This window comes from Nymphalis io, chromosome 25 (assembly GCF_905147045.1).
Source record: "Nymphalis io chromosome 25, ilAglIoxx1.1, whole genome shotgun sequence".
Classification (NCBI taxonomy): domain Eukaryota; kingdom Metazoa; phylum Arthropoda; class Insecta; order Lepidoptera; family Nymphalidae; genus Nymphalis; species Nymphalis io.
This window is the reverse complement of record NC_065912.1, coordinates 4,109,399-4,127,458: the sequence shown is the minus strand read 5'-3', so window position 1 is coordinate 4,127,458 and position 18,060 is coordinate 4,109,399.

Below are 18,060 nucleotides of genomic sequence, written 5' to 3'. Positions count from 1 at the left end.
AGAAGCAACAATTTAAAAGATTTTTTCTATTAAAGTATATTTACTTTTAACACCAAAGAAATTGTAAGTCAAACCAAAGAATGTTGATGAGATTTTTTTTTATTCATAATGTTATTGTTAATTTTAATTAATTGTAAATAATGTTTTGTTGTTTTTAAGATGTTACTCGTAGCTGTCAGAATTGTAAATAGTACAAAGATTTCGTAGTAGATACCAAAGTTTAATAAACGCAATATCGTTAGTTTACTTTTTTTTAATTAAGCACCAAAACCCCCTCCGCCGCTTTCACAAATAATTTAAAATACAGTACAGTACAGTAACAGCCTGTTAATGTCCCACAGCTGGGCTAAGGCCTCTCCCTTTTGAAGAGAAGGCTTGGAGCTTATTCCACCACGCTGCTCCAATGCGGGTTGGTGGAATACAAATTAGACAAATGCAGGTTTCCTTACGATGTTTTCCTTCACCGTTAAGCACGAGATGAAATACAAAATATAATTTATTCGAGTAGGATCTTTGCGTTATTACTTTACATATTTGTTAAATGTAGATTCTATAAAGATGAACTGAGCAAAAAACACCATATTTTTTTTATAAATAACTATGTCTACATAATAACTATGTTAAATTCATCATTCAATTAGTATGTATGAGTCAAATATTGCAAATTAATTTCAAACTAGTTCCACGTTAGTGTTTAACCTGTCATTTAGCACATACTTCGTTAAGTATTATCGTCTGCTTGGATGAAATAAAAGAAGTTTGTTATAAAAAGTTTTTATTTATAAGTATTTATTAAAAATAATAATATACTAATACTAGCTATTAGCAATAAAATTGACTCTCGATGAAATTCAACAAATAGGTTTTACACGATTCTTATCATAATGCTGTACCTATACTTACAATATAAAAGTGATATTCCTTGAATATTATTAAATATCGAATTACTCGAATTATTAATTAATCGAATTTACGGTATTTTAGGAGTGTAAATTATCTTTGCTGAATCGGAAACTTGCTATTTTTAATGCATATTTTTCTCAAACATAATGCACTTGATACTTTCTATTTACTTTATGATATAAGATATTATATCATAAAGTAAATAGAAAGTATCAAGTATATATCTTATTACTTCCTTTGGTAACTCGTTTTCCGTTGTTGCCGCTCGCCTATGGAACTCTCTTCCAGATAATATTTTCCATAATAATGTTACAATAAGATCGTTTAAAATCAGAGTTAAGCAACACTTTCTTTCCACTTAAGTTTAATTTATTTTAAATGTATGTATATATATATATATTTTTTGTATCTATGTAAGTTGAATGTTTTTTTTTTTTTTTTTTATATCGCCGGGAGGGCAAATGACTCTACTCCACCTGATGGTTAGTGGTAGTAGAGTCCAAACGCGACGACGGCCAGTACAGACGGGAAAAACGTTCTGCACTAGCCGCCTTCGCCTTGCCGGCCCGCAAGATGCCTCTTCACGCCTCGTTTGAAGGAACCCGGGTTGTAAGAGGAGGGGAATACGTGAGCTGGTAAGGAATTCCATTTTTTGGAAGTGCGACAAAGAAAGGAGTTGCCAAATTTCTTTGTTCGCGATGGAATTGATGTCACAGTTAGGCGGTGACATCGAGAACCAGCTCGCGTGGACTTAAGAAGGAAGGGGGAAGCAGGAATTAGAGAGAATAATTCCTCAGAGCACTCGCCGTGATACAGTCGATAGAAAGCGCTCAGTGCTGCTATCTCACGACGCAATTGTAAAGGTTCAAGGGTGTTTGTGACCTTTACGTCGCCAATAATGCGTACGGCACGTCGCTGCAACCGGTCCAAGGCCTCAAGTAGGTACTTAGCGGAGCCATCCCAAAGGTGCGAGCAATATTCCACGCAAGACCGTACCTGTGTTTTGTACAGCAGGCACAGTTGTTGTGGCGTGAAAAAGCGCCGCACCTTGTTCAGAACTCCGAGTTTCCGTGAAGCTGTTTTTATAACAGCCTCGATGTAATCCCTTGGACTAAGGTCGCAGCGAACGTCAATCCCCAGCATGGCGATTTTGCTTTGCATCACCAGCGGAGTACCACAGAGGGAGGGAAGAGGGGAAAATGTTGACTTTTTCGCCGTGAGAGCGCATACCTGTGTTTTCTTGGCATTAAACTCAACAAGATTATCAGAGCCCCATTTGGCGATGAGATCTAACGTCCTATCGAGTTCAATGACAAGATTCTCCCGCCTCTCCTCAGTTTCCGCCCGCCCAGCCACTGCGCGTCCGTGGTATCCACCATGCACTGTACTATCATCTGCATAGCAATGTATGTTCCCAAGGGAGAGCATATCATTGATATGCAAAAGAAAGAGTGTGGGAGATAGCACAGATCCCTGGGGGACCCCAGCATTCACTACATAGAATTGTGAAGCGCAACCATCTACTAAAACACGAAGGCTACGCTTGTGTAGGAAGCTGGCAATCCAGGTGCATAGCTGAGCAGGCAGACCATATGCCGGTAGCTTGGAGAGAAGACTTCTGTGCCAGACCCTGTCGAAAGCCTTGGAGATATCGAGGCTGACAGCCAACGATTCTCCATGCTTGTCGATAGCTTCACCCCAGGGGTGTGTTACGTACGCTAGAAGATCACCTGTGGACCGTTTTGGTCAAAACCCGTACTGACGATCATTAATTAGACAGTGATCTTCTAGGTAATGGATCAGTTGGTTGTTTAAAATCCGTTCCATCACCTTACAAAGTACTGAGGTGATAGCTATTGGCCGATAATTTGCCGGGTCAGACCGATCCCCTTTTTTGGGAACCGCTTGCACATTAGCTCTTCTCCAAGCCTCCGGCACACTTCCCGAAGAGAGAGAAAGTTGGAACAGGCGCGTTAACACAGGAGACAGCTCCGCTGCGCACTTCTTCAGCACTATGGCTGGTATTCCATCGGGACCGCTAGCTTTCCGTACATCAAGTGATTGCAGCTCCGCACGCACATCACATTGCCTGATTTTAATGTCAGGCATCGTATGGCCACATGCAGGTATTGTAGGTGGCAGTGCACTACAATTATCGATGACGGAATTGTCGGCAAAGAGTTTAGCCAGGAGATCAGCTTGCTCTTGCGGACTGTGAGCTAGCGATCCGTCCGGATTTCTGAGCGGTGGCAGCGAAGGTTGGCAGAAATTGTTTTGCACAGACTTGGTCAGACGCCAGAAGCTACGGGAGCCCCTAGGATGCGAAACAAGGTCATGACCAATCTGTACAATGCGGTGTGCATCCGCTCTCGTGTATGCCTTTCTACAGGACTTGGAATTTTTATTATAGTTTGCTTTCAGTGAGTCAATGTTAGATGCCCCGCTAATGCGGCCGTTGATCCACTTGCGATATGCCGCCTGCTTAGCTGATACAGCATCGGCACATTCACGAGTGAACCAACGGTTACGCGTACTCCTACTGACGAGATCTGAGCTAGGAATGTAGTATTCCATTCCCAGCATGATCTCGCCAGCAACAGCAGCGGCACTAGCTGTCGGGTCATTCCCACTGAAGCAACGTTCCTTCCAAGGGACCGACGCATAGTAATCGCGCATACCATCCCAATCCGCCGACTTATAGTGCCAAACGCGACGTTTGCATACCGCTAGTGGCGGCAGCTTGGCCTGTGGCACTCTGGTAGAAATAAGGCTGTGATCCGAAGAGCCAAGAGGAGCCTGAACCACAACCTGATATTCCACCGGGTGAGAAGTCAGCAGAAGGTCCAGTAGAGAAGGTGCTTGCCCATCAATGTCTGGGATCCTGGTGGGCTGATCAACCAGTTGGGTCAAGTCATGTGTGAGAGCAAAAGCATGAGCAGTCCTTCCAGCATGGTCAGTTTTGAGGGATTTCAACCAGGATTCGTGGTGAGCATTAAAGTTCCCCAAAAACACCAATTCCGCGTTAGGAAATTGCTCTTGCGCAGCATCTGCCACCCGACTAAGATGGTCAAATAGTCGGCTTGTCTCCAAGTCACCATTGTGGGATCTGTAGAGGCACACGTAGACTCGGCTCTGACGAACCAGGTCCACACGTACCACCAACATGGAGAAGGAGGGGTCCTCCAAGCAGCGCAGTCGGTGACAGCAAACATCCGTCCTGACGAACAAGCATACTCCGGCTTTCGCTTTGAAGGATTCTTCAAGCGTGTAGCCGGGATAATTAAGGTAGCTGGTATCGGCAGGACGGAGTATTTGTGTCTCCGTGAGAAACAACATTGCTGGCCGTGCTGTCTCGAGATGGTGGTGGACAGCGTTGAGGTTAGTGTGGAGTCCTCGGATGTTAGAGAACTCGACCTCAAACAGCGAGGGTATGGTGGGGGTGAGCACCGCTGTACGACCGTTATTTCTTTTTTGTTGCGCCATTTGGGAGAAATTAAATGGAAAAGAGACGTGAAGCGAGCGATGTATTGCCACGATAGGGATGGGCAAAGTGTGGAGGCGTGTTTCCCCAAGTGGTTGCCAAAAGGAAAAATACACTGACCCGCCGGACGGAAGGGCCCCCGAAACCCCCGGAAGTGGCCGCCGGGACCCCACCTACCGGTCACCAACCGGCACGACGGTCCACCCCGAGATTATGCGTGGCCTGGTGGGGCAGCCTCACGAGCTGGTTAGGCACGCTCGGGCCCCTGTACTATGCCACGGGCGGCCAGCGGAACAGCCGTTTCTTCGGGTCTCCCTGACCGGCAGGTCAATACAGTTTCCCCCGGCATTGGTTCAACAGCCGTCTCCAACCGGACCAACACCCATCGCGGCAATACTCGCTCGGGCTCTGGCTGTACGCTGGCTGACCTCGAAACGCGGCTGCAAGCCACTTCACGAGTTTTTCACCATGCGTACGGTGGTAACAAGCCAGGCGGATTTTAGCATCCTATGTATATATATATTATAGATGATGGTATATATTAATATATTTATTTGTATTTAGTGTGTAATATATTCATTTATCGTTAAGTCTACTTGAATTTTATAATATAAAACTAATTGATATTGTACCTACACCATAAATATGTATTTACACAAGACAGTGAATTCACAACTCATTATATAATCAAACACAATTTTTACATACATAGATGCCAATCAGCTTGTGACCAAGACAATTTTTGCTACTCTGTCTAAAGGTCGAAAAAATAATAATACAAGTATGGTTGCAGTAAAAATGATAATCGATAATCATATGAACATTTGAAATAATTTAAATTATCATTTTTCTCTAAGTAACTCAAAAGAAAAACTACTCTTTTATTTGCATATCTTAATTTTTCACACATCGTATTTCAAAAATTAAATGATTAGAAAGATTTTGGATGTTTATACATTGATAATAACTAATAGTACACTTTTACTGGTGGTAGAGCTTTGTGCAAGCTCGTCTGGGTAGGTACCACCCACTCATCAGATATTCTACCGCAAAACAGTAGTACTTGTTATTTTTGTGTTCCGGTTTGAAGGGTGAGTGAGCCAGTGTAATTACAGGTACAAGGGACATAAAATCTTAGTTCCCAAGGTTGGTGGCGCATTGGCTATGTAAGCGATGGTTGACATTTCTTACAATGCCAATGTCTAAGGGCGTTTAATGACCACTTACCATCAGGTGGCCCATATGCTCGTCCGCCTTCCTATTCTATAAAAAAATAATATATATTACCCAATTAATATTAATTAATAAATAATACCCATATGTGCAAATGTATAGAACCGGTCATTTCTATACATAACGGAAAATTAAACCATTTGCTTGAAACAAAAAAGCAATGTCGCTTTATAAGCAAAAAAATCGGCCTATGAGTATGTAATGTGACATTTGAAAAATCGAATATAAGACCATCTGTTTCGAAATGATAAATGAAGTTTCTTGGAGTTTATAAATAGATTCTGATCAGCTGAGTAAATTAAACTTAGCACCCTCAAAGATGTAAGAGTAAATCCGTAATTGCAATGGTCCTCAAGTCGGGGGAAGGTGAAGAATGCTCGCAAAATCACCGCCTTGCAAATTGCATGTGCTAACAGTTGAAAATTGTGGAGTACACTTTCGTAGAAGAATACATTACGTGTACTTGTACACATATGAATGTAGAAAACGGTTGTTCTTTATACAATATTTTGTAACAAGTGTTAGGTTTAAACTTTAAAGTCTGATTAAATACATATTAGTCATTTTGTTATATATATATCAAGTATTACGTTTTTTAAAAAGGCAATATTATAATTGAATTATGTTTTTAAACCTCTATAAACTTAAGTAATTATCTAATAAATTAAATAATACGTTATATAAAAAATGGGAGGTATATTTTAATGAAATCTTTTATGTCTTATCGATTTTTGAATACTGATATTTTTACGGTTTAAATAAAATGATGAAAAACACTTTTTTACTTTAAGCAATTATATTATGGAAAAAATATTACCATTACCATTATAAGGGATGAAAGTGAAATATATTTTATTTCAAATAAATAAGAGGCTTAATGGCCCAGTGAATATGACACGTGAATCTTATGCGAAGTACAGGTAGCGGCTTCTAATTCCTGACCCGAATAAGAACCACTAATTTTTCATATGCTTAATATTATATGTTTACAAATAATTCATCTTTTGCTGTGAAACATCGCTTGGGAACCTGCATGTTTCATTAAATTCTAATATATATCTACTAACCTAATAAGCTCCAAACTTTCACCTCAAGGAAAGTCTGGCTAGCAGTGGGAGATTTGTAGACAGTTTTTTTTACCTTACCTAACGCCATTATTTATTATGACTGTTTTCCAGATTGATTGATTCGTGTCATGGATATGTCTCATGAGAAGCATAAAGGCCATTAGAACTTACATTGTACATTACATAATTTACAATGGAAATAGCATTGTATATATTTCTTATTGGCAATGTATATTGACAAAGGTGACAAATTACCCATATTCTGTCTTCATTCTAATATATAATTCTATAAAACACATTATATAATTTAAATATATTTAATAAATAAATAAACACGAGTTGTACACGAAGAAGGCCAATTACAATTTTATTATGAAGATTTATTCATAAACGAAGCAGTCCATTTCCATATAAAACGTCCGTGTTCTTGCAGATTATCATATGAATACGTCGTAAGGCGACATTATGAAAATTCCGAGCTGCGACTTCCGCTCGAAGAATTTTCTAAGACTCGTCCACGGATAACGCTTCCCTTGCACTTTGATCGTACGAACTTCAAATTGCTCTTTTTACTTCGGATGCAATATTTCTTATACGGCGTGTTTTGCATGCAATTCTGTTAACGTATTGAATAGCTATGTCTAGGTGATAATGCACTAACTGTATATATATATATATATCTGGTTAACTGGTGCTCGGCGGTAAGAAAACATCGTGAAAAGAAACCATCAGTTTCATCACCATTGGGCCACCAAGCTTGGGAACTAATGTTATGTCCCTTGTACCTGTAATTGCTATAAATATAATCAATTACATCATCTTCTATATATTAATTGTACATTTAACATCCAGCGTTGAAACAGATTTTATAAAAACCTCAAATTTGTCTTTTTACCCAGTTACAATTCAGCTGAAATTTATTTTTATGAGGAATAGAATCGTGAACGTATCGCAAATAAGTAGAAGTAGCCCACAGTTCAATTTGAATAAATCCTTTAGCATTAGGTAAGTAACTAAGAAAGGTACATATGTAGATCTAAACTACCGTTCTGGATAGCGGAGGAATAATCTTAAGGGGGATTAACGATTAACAAAGCTATTTAATCAAATACAGTATAAAAATTGATTGATTGTTAATCACCTTTTTACTTTTAACAATTCATTCTCTTCTTTACCATTCATTCAAGCAGTTCAAGTCGTAATCTTCACTTCCTTTAACTTAAGGAGGAATTAGTCGACAATTACAGATATCGGGCACTAAGCAGTAAACAGTTAACTGCATTACCGCTCATCCTCACTGGGAAGAATAGGCATGACCAGTTTATCGATATCGATAAAGTTTTTTGCAAAATCGACATCTCATCATGTGTTCCATGTCATTTTGCACATTTGTTTTAATCGATAAAAATGTAATGCGGATTCTCAGGGACACACATAAATAACTTAATTACAATAACTGTTCTCTAATGTATTATATTCTTCAATAATTATGTTATTATAAAATTGATATAATAATATACATAATATCTTTTATTTTTAACGTAATTAAATAATTTGCTCATAAAGAATCAGAAATTAGTGAATTCAATCAAAGTCATTAACTTAGAGAGCATATTCTCTATAGAAATTGAAAAATATAATTTGAAAGTATAGTTACAGATGTCTCTAAAATCTATATTAAAATAGATAAATAAAAAAATTATCGGTGTACCCAAAGTTCATCCCTATTAATGAGCACTACATTAACAAGCAGTGCATCAAGTTACGGAGCACGTGCGCCGGAAATGTCGTCAGGTAAACAAATACGCATCGCTACGGATGGGTTAACAGCGGTATTTAACTGTCTCATTTGTATAACACTAATTTAGAGAGATTCGTTAATAGACTCTATTTATAGACTTAAAATGGACTTGGAATTTTAATATTTCTTGAATTCATTTATTATTTATTATTATTTTCATATCCAGTAGGTTTTATTTATATTAAAATTTAATTTGAATGGTGACTTATATAAAAACTACCTCGGTATTTGCATGTATATAAGAGCTAGGGACTGTTTAGATAAAGTTCAAAGCTTTTAGCCAAATTTGGCATTCAAATAAAATACAAATGAATAATCAGATATTTATTATAGCTTACGAATAATGTTTCAATGATTATATAGTTATATAATTTCCATACATTTAAGTGTTTCCTACAAACGAATTCGTTAATCGTTCTATGTAACTCCTAGGCTCACAGTAAGTCTAAAATAGTATGTCAACTGCCTTGTTAATCGAGTGATTACATTATCCTGAGGAGGACAGACACATTACCCGGGTACCCCTGTTTTCAACGCTAAAAAACCCGGGTACCCCTCCCCCAGAGCGCGTGACTACCTTTCTCAATGTATAAAAATAGCAGTAAAATAACAACCTTGTAATACCGCAGATCCCGGGGTATTGGGCTTGGATACCAATAAAAAGATTATCAGGTTTTTTTATTGAGATATTCTCAGTAGCAGGCTGGATTCTGGAAGTTGTAATGGCTTACACTGGTCTTGCGCCTGAACTCTTTCTGGCTGTGTCGAATTTTCCGTCCCATCGGTTGAGATTCAGGAAATGGTTGAGTGCACCCGTTCCGTTTGCGCACACACTTGTGAACAATATGGCCAGCGCAGTTTGCTGGTCTTCGTTGATAGCCGCTCTGGGCTAATTTGGTCATGAGTACATAATTATTATGTAAAACAATCAACACATTCATAATCTTAAAAACATTTTTGAATCATTATTTTACAAAATTAAATTTTAACATGTATAAAGCTTGTTGGTTGCTTTTGTGGGTGTGACACTCTAACCAATGATATATTGGTATATCTTATATAATATATCTTTTCTAAGTTTTATCATTTATTAAAGTTGTATCGTTCGAATATACAGTGCCACAGATGTTAATTTGAAGCGAAAAGGTTTTATAAGCTATTTACTAAAAATATTTTTCTATAAGAAGCACACACAGGTCTTCATTAGTTAGTTCAACCATAATAAATGGATATTTTAATTATGTTAGATAACAATTTCATTGAGTAATAAATAATAAAAATAAATTTTATTGTATATGAAAAAAGGTTCATTCAAGTAGCTCTTTTTAAAGATTTATAAAATCATATAATATGGAATATTACAGCAATTAAGGAATTTATGTCATTCCATAACATGCAAGAATAAAAAAACTTATATTAAACTGACTTACAAATTTAAATTTTAAATTTGATTTAAAAAAAAATTTACAGTTATCTTTTGTAATAATAATAATTGTGTAATTATCTTTGGTAATAAAATTAATTTATATTAATAAAAAATAATAATAAGAAAACACGTTTCTACAATCAGAGTTAACGCAAAATTATCAAAACAACATCGATCGGTAGTATAGTTTATGTCAAAACCATTGTTGCCATTAAAAAATATTTTCAAAATTTGAACATACAATAAATAAAAGTAAAGTCAATAATTTATTTATTTATTTAGTAAAGTTCACTGATTGCTGTGTAATTCGAATTATTAATGGCACACATGACAATCATAATGAGTCAGTAACAATCGCAATAATTACGCGTTGTAATGACTCCCTTCCCATCATCTTGTTTATGGCATAACATTTGGTACGGATACATGATACTGGTGGTTCTCATCGAAGATTTGCATGGATTTTAATGCCCTGCAAATGTTAACAGGCTATTAAATGTCTTTGTTGTTTTTTTATTTTTATTTTAAGAACGAAGATTGTAAACAAAAAAATTGTTTTTATTTATATCTTGATGCAACTCAACGATTTTGCTTAGACAATGACAAAACATTTTTTTTTTAATTTTCACGATCATGTAACATTTATATAATAAACCGTAGATTCAGTATCAGCGATAACGTTATTTTTTATTAAATTGTCTACAAATATTTCAGCCATTTTTTAAACATATATTTTTTCTTGTATTTGCATATGTTCTCCAGTTATCTAAAATATCATAAATCGTATGCCTGCTAATAGAGTCTACTCAATATAAGCTTTTAAACGTTACCCCTTTAAACAAAAAATGGTCGTCTGAAAAAGCAAATTAGTAGAGAATTCGCCACGCCACTTAACTAATAGGCAAAACAGCTTAAAAGGAGTCGCGACGCAAAAAAAAGCGTACCATATTTATGCAAGTGATATCCCTTACCACTGGTGACTGCTGATTACCAGACTTACTACGTATATGACAATCTTATATATAATTTAGAACATAGAACATAAAAAATATAAACTCGGAATAATTTTCCCATCGTAGCTTTTATTATTCATTTCATTTTTCAACTGAAATTGGTACATTTAATAATAACTGCCTCCAAAACAGTTTAATTTGTCTATAACTTATAAACATTAAAATTACGAATCATTTGAGATTGAACACAAAATTCGAATAACGGAATAGTTATGCCTTCAAAATCGAATCTATTAAGGCTACTTATTTCAGATTTTCCTTGAGAAAAAACAATTGCAATTATAATTTCAATTTTGTCAGTGGTAATAATTAAAACTGATTTCGTCAACCGATAAAATGAATCCTCACTTAACTACATTCTCAAACTCACCCGTATCTCACGTAATTAGATTCAACAGTAGGGGTCGGTCGAGACGGCGGCGACCACCCCGCGGTCACTTCACAGCGTCTTTCCTTTGGAGTCCCGATTGTCTAAGGGATGTTTGTTGGTGGTCTGATTGATGCAATTGTCGACTTGAGGATGCTTTAAGAATTTTGAGGATTTATTTAATGGCATAATTTTGCAAATAGTATTTTTACTTAAACCAAAAGTTCTCAAGTAATCGTAAGCGTAAACTAGCTTGATGTATTACTTCCTTCGCTTCATTTCATTGCTATCATTCATCTTGTTTATATATTTTTCCTCAGGATATTTTCCTTCATTGGTAAGCACCATATAAATTTATATGCTTATTTAGTTTAAGCACATTAAAACTTATTATTGCTTACTTGGGTATAAATTACATAAAGGAATATGCGTACGTCACAATCATATAGAACCCATGCTTTCTTAAGATGTACATATTCTATTCAATGGGTCATCTCTTCATTTTTAATATTGAGGTAAAAATGTTAGCCAGATAAATAATTGTTTCAACTTGATTTGTTTTCTGAAAGTGAAAAAATATTATTGAATATAATTATATACGAATAATATTTATCTATTTCGATTTAAGTGGTCATTATTGAAGCCAGGAGACCGTATTTTAAGGTGCGAACAAGCAAAAAACAAACGAAAAGGTAAACATTTCTTAAAGTCTGTTAAAATAATGATCGCTTAAACCATCAAACTATTTTTTCACAAAATAGTGTTTTACAAATAAGAGCGTGTAGGCGGTGAATTCTTATAAAACACGTATTACGGTTGTTAAATTTAATGAATAATCATGTATTTTAATGCATCAGCCATTATTCCGCAAACCAGAGGGCTGTAAAATGCTTAAACAAGTACATTGTTTTCTATTAACCCCGTACACACGTGCACTTCTATCAAATTGTCCGTTCTCTTTTACAAACATTTTAAACGCGTAATTATGGATATAAAACCTATTTCGTCGTAAAACTTCCAGATAAAAAGGTTGTGTAGGCACTTCCTTCGCTTAATACCCCATAAAATGGTTCCGTGAGTCCATTAACACTATTTTTACTTTTTTTTTTCAATTTCATTGAACGCACCGTCCTCAATGAGGCTCATTTATATTTTAAAAAGTTCGAAAATAACACGCTTTGCTTACATTATTTTTTAGTATATACCGCGTAAACGGTGTGCCGAATTTATAATATACCCATTTTGATAGAGCGTAGTGATCAAAATTCCGTGATAAAACATTTTAAAAGCATAGGATGATGTATGATGGAAACGATGTATGGACAAGCGATTGACGTCTCTAACGCAATTCTGATTAATTTATTGGCGCTTGTCGAGCGGAAGTGGAAAGAAATAGAAACGCAATAAAAAGTATTTTATAAAATATAATAGGTTTCCATTAAACACTCAAATATTTAATAACTTATCATTAATTGCGTTAATCAAATGATTAAAGTATTATATATTTTTTGTAAATAATTTACTGAAGATAATTAAAAATAAAGCTGTTTTTAAATACCATAGAGTGGCCAGAAAGAAAAATTGCCGACTTAATAATAAATGGTTAATGAAAAATTGTAAACCACTGTCTATGCGCATGATATAGAGTATTGATGTTTGGCTGCAGAACAATTATAAATGGATGGAAAGTAACCATCCAAAGAGACCCGCACAGAGCTCTACCACGAATTGCTGATCTATATATGTGTGCTTTGTTGTAGCGTTTATAGAATTTTACAAACAGGAGAAATTTTTTCAAATACACACGACATACATTTAGTATTCTTATTTACATTGTTATTGTCAAAGTGTGTATTTATATATTTAAATGTCTAGATTAGACTAGTGTGAAATCTTATTGTAGAGTCTTCGAGGCTCTGTGCTGAGGCGACTGTACGCAATATTTACGCGACGCATCCGGCGCTCTATTACTTAACAGCTCGCACCGCATTAGGTGAGCCAGGGCTTTTCAAACTTTAACACTGCTATGATATCCTTACAAATATTATCTAATTTAGTTTGTTTATTTGTTTGTTACGCTTTCACGTTTTAACTACTCTTAAAATGCATACATTTTGTCAGAGGTACATCCCCCCACCATTCACACACGGGCCACAGTGGGGCCTGGTTAAATATAAACAAAACAACACTGAAAACGAAAAAATACTTACATTAAATATACTTGCGCTATCTAAATGTTTACTATTCCATTTTCAAATTCAAAAGATGTTACACATTTATACAAACACATTATATATAATTTTGGACAATCCCTGAATCATAATGCTTATACATAAAGTCCCGTAGTTCAATTTAATGTGTAGATGACAATTAAATGTATGGATTATTCGAGTTATTTTTTATTTCCATCGATATTAATAATACACTTAAATATTGTATTACGAATATCATAGTCATTATAGCAGTGAGTGCCTAAATGTTGTAGTTTCTTGATTAAAGTAATTGAGAAAAGATTTTATTCCAAACTGAATTATAATATTTAATAAATATATTTGTTATTTTTAAGTTCAAACGTCAACAATATAAAAAACTAGTTGCCAACCGTGGCTTTCCCTGCATGTTGTGGGCGGGACAAAAGTGTCTGGTATGAATAAATACCCTTCCTTGGGGCTTAAGCTTGCTTCAAACCAAATTTCATCAAATTCGGTTCAGTGGTTTAGCCGTGAAAGCATAACAGGCAGATTTACTTTCGCATTTATATTAATATCAATTAATATTTTTAATAAAACTTTGAGAACAGTTTACGGTTCGTGTCGCGCTTTTTTTTCAAAAGACATGTAATGCGATATTAAAATTGAGTTAAACAAATAGTCGGCACGTGAAGACATTTAACGCTTTTTATTATACAGAGTTCGTGTTAATTAAAGGGCTTTTAATTGCATAATAATTTATTCATACCGTAACCGTAACAGCCTGTGAATGTCTCAATGCGGGGCTTTAGCCCAAAAAAAGACCTTTTTTGAGGAGAAGGTTTGGAACTTATTTCACCACGCTGCTCAAATTCGGGTTGGTAGAATACACATGTGGCAGAATTTCAGTGAAATTATACACATGCAGGTTTCGTCACGATGTTTTTCTTCACCGTAAAGCACGAGATGAATTATAATCACAAATTAAGCACATGAAAATTCAGTGGTGCTTGGCCGGGTTTGAATCCACGATCATCGGTTATGATTCATGCGTTCTTACCACTGGGCCATCTCGGCCCTCAGATTTTTTCATAGGTTTACTTAAATTCACTGATTACTTCAATATTTTAGAAATATTTTATTAGCTTAATAAGTATGCGTCGTTGGTCCCGTGCTTTGGACGGCACGCAAAGCTTTTGGTTCTGCGTCTGAACTTTTTCCGGCCATGTTTTACCGATTATAAGAGTTTTTTTTATAGAATAGGAAGGCGCACAAGCATATGGGCCACCTGATGGTTAGTAGCCACCAAACGCCCTTAGACATTTACGCCCTTAGAGTAACGGAATAGAGAACGCACATGTGTTTGTGCACACACTTGTGCAATATTATATTTTCTGCGTCGTTGTCTTCTTTACCTTGAAGAAAGTACCTTGAATCATTTTAAGGTTTACAGCTTATATATATTAATGGGCACAAAACACAATACACGTATACACTTGTGCACTATATGTCCTGCGCAGTTGGCTTGTCTTGAGATTGGCTACCGTGGCCGACATTGTTCAGGAGGACATCGTTATCATCATCATAATAATTACAATAAAGACATTTTTCGAAATACTTCGATAACTCAGTATATAAATAAATAATATCCTGGGACATTATTCACGGCCATCAGATCCCAAACTAACAACCTGACAATTGATATACTACATATACCTCTTTTCTTTTGTAAATACATACTTAAGTATATATATAATTGCACCCAGACTCGAGACAAACAGACATATTCATACACAAAAATGTCTGTCCTGGGTGCGTGAAAGGCCGCCTACCAATCTACCAACCTACCAACCACGCCAGCCGGCCCGTCATATAAAACTGTACATATTATGTACTCAATATATTGTTGATGCTAAAATTTGCTACCATTGTTGTTAATTATCTATCAAGAGTTCTCTATGATTCGGTGAACAGAAAATAAAAGAAAACGATTTTGTTGTTTGTAAAAATAATAATTCGATAGTTCGTATTGAATTATAATTCTTACGATTGATAATTTAAAAAAAATCATTATCGTTTTTATAGGCATGTATTGATTGCATGATTTCATTTATTAATACAAACTCCTTTTGTTTATAGAAATAATTTTAAAAAGATAAACGAAGAGTAAGCACATTAAAGTGTTGTATTGCAAAATAGAGTGGGACCCGAATCAACAATGTCGAAAAACGTATCTACACCTACTCTAGGAGCCCGGTGCCATTTTAATTTGAATTGGAAGCTCTTCTCCTCTAACCTAAACGATTTTTTCGTTTTCTTTCGTAGCTTCCAATTATTATTAATTTCTGGTTGTCTTTTTTATAGAATAGGCAGGCGGACGAGCATTTTTTTTTTATTTTATAGAATAGCATATGAGCCACCTGATATTAAGTGGTCACCAACGCCCATAGATATTGGCGTGGTAAGAAACATTAACCATCGCTTACATCGCCAATGCACCACCAACCTTGTGAACTAAGATGTTATATTCCTTGTGCCTGTAATTACACTGGCTCACTCACCCTTCAAGCCGGAACACAACAATACAAGTACTGCTGTTTTGCGGTAGAATATCTGATGAGTGGGTGGTACTTACCCAGACGAGCTTGCACAAAGCCCTACCAGAAGTAAATATGAATTTCAATTAAAAATATATGTATTATAAATTGCATTACTTTATAACAAAGTATAAAATTATATTTTTGTTGCAATGCCAATCTAACAGCGTTACATTTGCCTTAATATACTACTAAAACATATAAAAATGAAAATGTTCTGTAACAAATAAACATTAATGCAAATAATTTATATGTATATTGTGTACAAAAAAAAATGTAATCACTGAGTTCCTTGCCGGTAAATCTAAGTAGAATTTATGCTTAGAACTATGCTTTTTTATTAGAACGTAGGCTTTATAATATTTTGATGACATTATTATTTAAGCTTTTGCCTTATATAAAAAAACACAAAAAAATGGAATTAACTCCTAGTCTACATCAATCCTCGTGATGGATTACGCTCTGTACACAGATTTGCCTCCCTATAAACAATCACTTGACTCCGGTTCTGCTTTTAAGGGCTGTTAGTCGAATCGTGAAATTTTGCCTATTGCAATCATATCGGTTTCATTGTACGGGAAAAAATGTCAACAAAACATACATATATATAAAGTACATATAGCACATGGTTTAAAATATGAGACTTTGGACGTTTAGAGATAACCGTCGTTCGTAATATAGACGCAAAAAGAGATGTTTTGAACGCATTTTGAAACTTTTTGGAACAGTAAAAATATGTTTAAAGTAACAGCCTGTTAATGTCCCACTGTTGAGCTAAGGCCTCCTCTCCCTTTTGAGGAGAAGGTTTGGAGCTTATTCCAACACGCTGCTCCAATGCGGTTTGGTAGAATACACATGTGACATAATTTCAATGAAATTAGACACATGCAGGTTTCCTCACGATGTTTTTCTTCACCGTCAAGCACGAGATAAATTATAAATATGTACAGATGTAATAATAATTACTTGGCTATTGTGTCTAGTGTACAGCCTTTCAAATTGTTATGGGCGTCATAAAAGTTAAAAATAAGTAAGGGAATAGAATAAAAAAGATTGAAATATATAAGCAGACTGACAAATGTACGAACTGATGTTAATTGGTTATCACCTCCCCAAGACATTCGCCGTGTAAGATATATTAACCATACCTTACACTAAGGCACCACCAATTCACTAATGTCACATGTACTGAGCTGGAGGCACGTTTTTATCTTGTATATTTTAAGTACATACCTAATAAAGTTCTCTATAAGGCTACCATGAAATCTTCCCACTGACATTAATATATAACACTAAGCCCATTATCAACCGGCCCATAAAGAGTCAAAGAAGCTTAAACAAATTGACACTCCACTCATTGATTATCTGTGGGCATATCCCATCTCGTTATTATATTATCTGTACCACTCGACTACTACAACGTCAATTAAAGTGTACATATTACATATGTATGCTATGTAGGTATAATGAGATGTCGAGTGTTCGTCTATATTTTTAATATTGCTGCTTGTTGCTATAGGCACAGATTAATAATACTTTGACTGAAAATATTGAATAGAGTTTCACTCAAAAATCCGCTAAATATTAAGCTATGCATTTTAAAAGGTTACAAAAAAAATCATGTTCGTTTAGCAAAAGAGGTGATGTATGATAAGGTTAAATTTTTCCAAAAAAACCTAACATTTTATTAAAATTCCATGTTAATACAAATATTTTCTGCCTTACTTTTTCTTTTAAATATGATATACCTACTTACCTAATAATATTGTTGACAGTTGTTCAGCAATTAAGGACGCGACTTATTTTCATTATAAATTTATTAATTCAGTCAGCAGTTTCACCACAAATTTTGTGTAGAAGATAATTTTTAAAACAATGCTGAGTCTTCCTCTTTCGAATGTCAAATTAATAATGATAGAAAGAGAGAAATCAATGTTTAACTAAACGCTCCTAAACCGCGATTATAAGGCCGTAGAAAAATAA